General features: G+C 43.4%; 2 long non-coding RNA genes across 4 annotated transcripts; both read right to left on the reverse strand.

Moving 5' to 3' along the window:
• Positions 1-277: 277 nt before the first annotated feature.
• Positions 278-667, reverse strand: LOC116405961. Its single transcript, XR_004219046.1, has 2 exons — positions 603-667; positions 278-517 (listed from the first exon to the last, which is right to left on the reverse strand). It is a non-coding gene; the product is annotated as an uncharacterized LOC116405961 (long non-coding RNA).
• A 5,553-nt stretch (positions 668-6,220) lies between these two features.
• LOC116405960 lies at positions 6,221-7,793 on the reverse strand. Of its 3 annotated transcripts, none has more exons than XR_004219044.1 (3): positions 7,246-7,637; positions 7,109-7,159; positions 6,221-6,283 (listed from the first exon to the last, which is right to left on the reverse strand). It is a non-coding gene; the product is annotated as an uncharacterized LOC116405960 (long non-coding RNA). The 3 variants fall into 3 exon arrangements; XR_004219045.1 differs by lacking the exon at positions 6,221-6,283 and adding an exon at positions 7,778-7,793 and having other exon boundaries at positions 6,920-7,159; positions 7,246-7,621; XR_004219043.1 differs by lacking the exon at positions 6,221-6,283 and having other exon boundaries at positions 6,920-7,159.

The raw sequence follows: 7,793 nt of genomic DNA on the forward strand, positions 1-7,793 counted from the left end.
TCAAAACATAGAGTTCCTTCTCTCAACAGTCAACTTATCTCACTTAGGTCATATGTCTGTCAATAACATACTAATACATCAGTCAATCAAACTATACAGTCAATACACCCCTCAGATCACCAGCACACAGTCATACTTTAGCGTAACGACACCCAATCTAAACGACAATCACAAGATCGCATCTGCATCTCATACAAGCATAATCTACAATTTTCGTCCTGTCCACATCCACACACATATATATATATTCCATGACAATCACAATATGCATTCCACATTAAGTCTACTTCAATTCCTATGCATATGTATATATATTTTCAGTCAATCCACAGTGTACATTCAGCACCGAATCTACACCCATACGTGTATAAACATAAGTATCATCTCAACATCTTTACTCAGTCAAAGATAATCATTCAGACATACAATTCACAATCATAAGTAAGTCCAGTAGAAAATCCCTTACCTTCAAATTTGTTAAGCTCCTTAACCACGTTGAAGTCTATGAAGAACGAACCTAAACATTAAGACAATTTCTCATAATTCCCTTCAACGCATCAGTCATTTAAATTCAACCCAATGTGAATCTTTTTGCAACTTACCCAAATCTTCGCGAAAGAAATCGAGCAGTGGCTTTGCGAAGAGATGACGTGCGCGGAGAGACCGTATACAGATGGCCGGAGAGTCGCGCGGCAGTGCAGACGACGGAGGAGAAGAATCGGCGGCGGCTGGGCTGAAAACAGAGGAGAAAGGAGAGGGGAGACAGCCGGCGGTTACAGGTTCACGCGGCGGCCTTGCTTCGCGAACAGAGATGGCGGCCGACGGTTGCAGCGACGTCCGGCTGGGTTTGGACGGAACGGAGAGGAAAAGAGAAGATGGAGATGGCCGACGGCAGTTGCTGTGCGAACGGATGGGGCGGCTGACTGCGGTTGGCTGCGGCAGGACGGGAAGAAGAATAGGGAAAATGGGTGGGCGGCTGCTAGGGTACCGGAAGGAGAAGAAAAGAAAAATGAGAGAGGGTTGTGTGCGCGCGAGAGAGAGATAAATTTCTTTTTCTTTTCTTTTTATTTAAATTAAGTATAAAAATATATATATATATAAAATTAAAAACAAAATATATATATACATACCTTTGGGCATTACATTCTTCCCTCCTTAAGAAACTTTCGTCCTCGAAAGTTCTAATCCTGAAATAACTCTGGATAACGAGTCCTCATTTCTTCCTCTCGCTCCCATGTCGCCTCTTCAATTCGATGATTCCGCCACAAAACCTTTACTAATGGAATGCTTCTATTACGAAGCATCTTTACCTCTCTAGCCAGAATCTCCACAGGTTGTTCTACATAGCTCAAATGCTCATCAATCTCCAAGGGTTCATAGTCCACTACATGAGACGTATCGGCCACATACTTCCTCAACATCGAAACATGAAAAACATTATGAACTGCAGAGAGAGATGGTGGTAATGCCAAGCGATACGCCACAACACCAACCCTCTCTAAGATCTCAAATGGTCCAACAAAACGAGGACTTAACTTTCCTTTCTTCTCAAAACGCATAACACCCTTCATAGGTGCTACCTTCAAGAATACCTTTTCTCCCACATCGAACTTAAGGTCTTTTCGTCGTACATCCGCATAACTCTTCTGTCTACTCTGCGCTGTTTGCATACGTGCTCTAATCTTTTGAATAGCCTCATTAGTAGACCGAACTAATTCAGGTCCCATCAATCTATGTTCACCAACCTCACTCCAACAAACAGGGGTTCTACAACATTTGCCATATAAAGCCTCAAATGGTGCCATACCGATGGTAGCCTGGAAACTGTTGTTATAAGCAAACTCCATCAAATGTAGATGAGAGTCCCAACTACCTGGAAACTCTATAACACAAGCTCGTAGCATATCCTCTAAAACTTGGTTCAAACGTTCAGTTTGACCATCAGTCTGTGGATGAAAGGCTGTACTGAAATCCAATCTCGTACCCATAGCAGTCTGAAGTCCCTTCCAAAACTTGGAAGTAAACCGTGCATCCCTATCAGAAACAATCGATACAGGCACTCCATGCAGTCTCACAATCTCAGTTAAATACAACTCTGCCCACTTACTAGCAGTATAAGTGGATTTTCCTGGTACAAAATGTGCCGATTTTGTAAGCCTGTCTATGACAACCAGAATCACTGTGAAACCCTTCAGGGTCTTAGGCAGCCCTGAAATAAAATCCATCGACACATTCTCCCACTTCCACTCTGGCACACTTAAAGGTTGTATAAACCTGCTGGTTTCTGTCTAGGTGCCTTAACTTGCTGACATACTAGACACTTACTAACAAATTCCGCCACTTCTCTTTCATATTCCGCCACCAATAAAATCGTTTTAGATCCTGATACATTTTCGTGCTACCAGGATGCATGGAAAATGGGGAATTATGGGCTTCATCTAGTAAGTCAATCTTAACTGTACTGTTCGCTGGCACACATAAACGTCTCTCAAACATCAACCCACCATCAGAGGATATGGAGAACTCATCAGTCTGCCCTGTTTCAACAAGGCGACGTCTCTCCATCAAATAAGGATCATTACTCTGAGCATCAACAATCTTGTGCCTCAGAGTCGGTTGCACCGTTAATTGAGCTAGCTGTGAGGTGACTCTCCCCACAGACACTGCAATCTCAGCTCTCTCCAAGTCTCGATGCAATGGTACCTGTCTAGTAATGAGTGCTGCCGAATGTGATGCTTTTCTACTAAGAGCATCAGCCACCACATTCGCCTTACCAGGATGGTATAATATCTCACAGTCATAATCTTTTACCAACTCGAGCCACCTTCGCTGTCTCATATTCAACTCCTTCTGAGTGAAGAAGTACTTTAGGCTCTTATGGTCAGTAAAGATTTGTATCTTTTCACCGTACAAGTAATGTCTCCATATCTTCAATGCAAAAACCACTGCTGCCAACTCCAAATCATGTGTGGGGTAGTTCTGCTCGTGACTCTTCAACTGACGAGAGGCATAAGCAACCACCTTACCTTTCTGCATCAAAACACAACCCAGTCCTTTCTTGGAAGCATCACTGTAAATCACAAAACTTCCAGATCCATCTGGTACAGTAAGGACCGGTGCAGTAACTAACCTTTGCTTAAGGTTCTGAAAACTATCCTCACAAGCTGGACTCCAAACAAACGGAGTTCCCTTCCTTGTCAACTGAGTCAAAGGAGTAGCCAAACGTGAAAAATCCTCCACAAACCTCCGGTAGTACCCTGCTAAACCCAGAAAACTACGAACCTCACCAACTGTGGAGGGTCGAGACCAACTGGTAACGCTTCTATCTTTGCAGGGTCTACTGAAACTCCCTCACTGGAAACCACATGACCAAGAAAAGCCACCTGCTTCAACCAAAATTCGCACTTCGAGAACTTAGCATACAGTTTATTGGCTCGAAGAGTCTCTAATACCTTATGTAAATGTTCCTCATGTTCGACTTCAGTCTTGGAATAAACCAAGATATCATCAATGAAGACTATCACAAAAGTGTCCAAGAAATCCTTAAACACCCTGTTCATCAAATCCATAAATACAGCAGGTGCATTAGTCAAACCAAAAGACATCACTATGAATTCATAATGTCCATACCTCGAACGAAAGGCAGTCTTAGGAATATCACGGTCTCTAATCCTCAACTGGTGATAACCTGACCGTAAGTCAATCTTAGAGAACACCGTGGCTCCCTGTAACTGATCGAACAAATCATCGATTCTGGGTAAAGGATACCTGTTCTTGACTGTTACTTTATTCAACTCTCTATAGTCAATGCAAAGACGCATCGACCCATCCTTCTTCTTCACAAACAATACTGGTGCACCCCAAGGTGACACACTAGGTCGAATAAAGCCTTTGTCAAGCAATTCCTGTAACTGTACCTTCAGTTCTTTCAACTCAGCAGGAGCCATCCTATAAGGGGCTCTAGAAATAGGAGTAGTGTTTGGCTCCAACTCAATGACAAAATCAACCTCTCTATGTGGCGGCAGTCCTGGAAGATCTTTTGGAAATACATCTGGGTATTCTCTTACCACAGGTTCTGAAGTTAAAGAAGTCTCACCTTCCCTAGTATCCACCACACTTGCCAAAATACTCCAAGTACCCTGGCTGAGTAGTTTACTAGCTTTCATAGCTGAGATTACTTTAGGCAGTACTACTGTTCCTACTCCCTTGAATTTAAAGCTAGATGCAGTAGGGGGACTAAACACAACTTCCTTACGAGAACAATCAATACTAGCATGATTAGTAGCTAGCCAATCCATACCTAAAATTACATCAAAGTCACGCATATCTAATACCAACAAGGTTACGTCCAGTACACGACCAGCTATTTCAATTTCACATGCTTTAATCTTTTCCTTAGACAACATAATTTCTCCAGACGGTGTAGACACTGACAAAACATAGTCTAAGGGTTCCACTTCTAAGCATGCATGCGTCACAAAAAGCGATGAAATAAATGAATGAGAAGATCCCGAGTCAAACAAGGTCAAGGCAAAATGCCCCAATACTGGTAACGTACCTGTCACTACTGTGCCGGCCTTCTCTGCCTCTGATCTATTAGTGGCAAAGATTGTACCCCGCTGTGGAGGTCTCTCTCCCTGACTGCTCGATCCAGCCCCAGTAGATCTCAAGGGACACCTATCAGCCATGTGTCCCTCTTGCTTGCACTTATAACAGACTCTCGTTCCCATCAAACAACGACCCAGGTGGCGTTTCCCACACGTATCACATACTGGCCTCTCTTGAGTAGTGTCTCCTGCACCGCCAGAACTCTGCTGGAAACTGCGAAAAGAATCACCTGGTCTCATGTTCCTCTGAGGAACTCCTACAGTTCTCTGCTCTACTTTTCTCTTTTGACCCGACGACGATCCCTTATTAAAGCTCCTTGGCTGTCTTTCATCCTTCCCAATACTCATATCCACTGCCAGACGCAGTGCTTCAGCTTGGGTAGTGGGCTTTAGTGCTCGCACAAAACCCCTAATTTCATCTCTCAATCCCTTGACGAACCTATCAGCTCTAGCCTGCTCATTACTAACAAGCTCAGGGGCAAAACGTGACAGCATATCAAACTCCTGGTCGTACTCCTCGACTGTCATATATCCTTGCTTCAACTCCAAGAATTCCTGGCTTTTGGCGTCTCTAAGGTTAGCCGAGAAAAACTTGGTATAGAAGCAGTCCTTAAACTGATCCCAGGTAATCTGCCTCACATCTCCACCTAGCATGCGCATGTAGTCCTCCACCAGATAATGCCTCTGTCCCTCAGTAGAAAAGCAGCACACTGAACTCTGTGCTCCTCAGGACATCTCATGTAATTAAATATGGTTTCCACAGAGGACAACCACATTTCAGCTTTAGTAGGATCCTCCAGTGACCCATCAAACGTCTGAGGGTCATACTTCCGAAAGTCCCTCAAATGTTTCGCCTCAGCAGAAAGTTGGTTAGGTAATTCTTGTGCAGGAGGGGCTGCTGGTGCAGGGGAACTACAGGTGCAGGTGGACTGCAGGTGCCTGCTGGTTTTGAGCTATGGCTGTCATAAGTTCTGTAAACCTCTGCTCCATGTGAGCAGACAGTGCATCAAACTCAACGTGAGTCACGGGTGCAGCAGGAATTCGCTGTTCAGCTTGACCCTCAGTAGGCTGATTACGACCTGCTCCTCTACCTCGGCCTCCTGCTCCTCTACCTCGGCCTCTACGACCTCCTCTACGTACTTCTTCCCTTGGCGGCATAATTCCTATTATCCACCAACAACACTCTTTAACAAAATCTTAATCATAAACATAAGCAAGTCTTTATCGTCATGCAATCTAGTTTAATTTAGGCAAGGTCATGCAAATAAACCATACATATAAGCATAAAGCATACCTGACGAGAGACGAAGGGTCGCGTTTGCCATAGGAACACAAAAACATAGACTTACATCGTAAGTCAGTCTACAGAACCTAAAACTTAGGCTCTGATACCAACTGTAACGACCCAACTTTTCTAAGTAAGTCGAGATCGTTATTTTTAACAAATAAAGACTTGATTAATATAAAACAAAACGTAAGCAATTTAAAAAAAAAACATCTTCAAGTCAGGCCTGATTTTTAAACATTCAAGAAAGTATAAAATAATACTGTTTACAACAAACGTTTGTAAACTAAATTTCAAATCAATCTTAAATAAGCGGAAGCAATTACACGTTTCCTATGGCATCACGCTTCCTTCCTGCCCCTCGCCGGTTTGCCGCCTTTATTACCTTTGCCTGAAAATTAAACATAAGAAGGGTGAGTATTTTAAATACTCAGTAAGAGACCCTCTACTGGTCTCGTCAGGGGAAAATAAATTGTTAAAGTTCTATTGGGACACCCTGTACAGTCGCAGTCTTGTGATCCCGTAGGATACACATTCAGTCTAACGCCCCGAAGGACGTACATATCAGTCTGACGCCCCGAGGGACGTACATATCAGTCAAGTGTTCTGCAGAACACATATCAGTCAAATGCTCCCGAAGGTGCAAAATAAATTGGTGATCCCGTGGGACACCTACAAGGTAATCATCCCAATACAACCTAACAATTATCCCCTCATTCCATTCAACCCATCTTCAGATACTTCAAAACATAGAGTTCTTTCTCTCAACGTCCTAACAGTCAACTTATCTCACTTAGGTCATATGTCTGTCAATAACATACTAATACATCAGTCAATCAAACTATACAGTCAATACACCCCTCAGATCACCAGCACACAGTCATACTTTAGCGTAACGACACCCAATCTAAACGACAATCACAAGATCGCATCTGCATCTCATACAAGCATAATCTACAATTTTCGTCCTGTCCACATCCACACACATATATATATATTCCATGACAATCACAATATGCATTCCACATTAAGTCTACTTCAATTCCTATGCATATGTATATATATTTTCAGTCAATCCACAGTGTACATTCAGCACCGAATCTACACCCATACGTGTATAAACATAAGTATCATCTCAACATCTTTACTCAGTCAAAGATAATCATTCAGACATGCAATTCACAATCATAAGTGAGTCCAGTAGAAAATCCCTTACCTTCAAATTTGTTAAGCTCCTTAACCACGTTGAAGTCTATGAAGAACGAACCTAAACATTAAGACAATTTCTCAATAATTCCCTTCAACGCATCAGTCATTTAAATTCAACCCAATGTGAATCTTTTTGCAACTTACCCAAATCTTCGCGAAAGAAATCGAGCAGTGGCTTTGCGAAGAGATGACGTGCGACGGAGAGACCGTATACAGATGGCCGGAGAGTCGCGCGGCAGTGCAGACGACGGAGGAGAAGAAATCGGCGGCGGCTGGGCTGAAAACAGAGGAGAAAGGAGAGGGGAGACAGCCGGCGGTTACAGGTTCACGCGGCGGCCTTGCTTCGCGAACAGAGATGGCGGCCGACGGTTGCAGCGACGTCCGGCTGGGTTTGGACGGAACGGAGAGGAAAAGAGAAGATGGAGATGGCCGACGGCAGTTGCTGTGCGAACGGATGGGGCGGCTGACTGCGGTTGGCTGCGGCAGGACGGGAAGAAGAATAGGGAAAATGGGTGGGCGGCTGCTAGGGTACCGGAAGGAAGAAAAAAAAATGAGAGAGGGGTTGTGTGCGCGCGAGAGAGAGAGAGGTAAATTTCTTTTTCTTTTCTTTTTATTTAAATTAAGTATAAAAATATATATATATATAAAATTAAAAACAAAATATATATATACATACCTTTGGGGCATTACAT

The sequence above is a fragment of the Cucumis sativus genome, unplaced genomic scaffold (assembly GCF_000004075.3).
Source record: "Cucumis sativus cultivar 9930 unplaced genomic scaffold, Cucumber_9930_V3 scaffold52, whole genome shotgun sequence".
NCBI classification, from domain to species: Eukaryota; Viridiplantae; Streptophyta; class Magnoliopsida; order Cucurbitales; family Cucurbitaceae; genus Cucumis; species Cucumis sativus.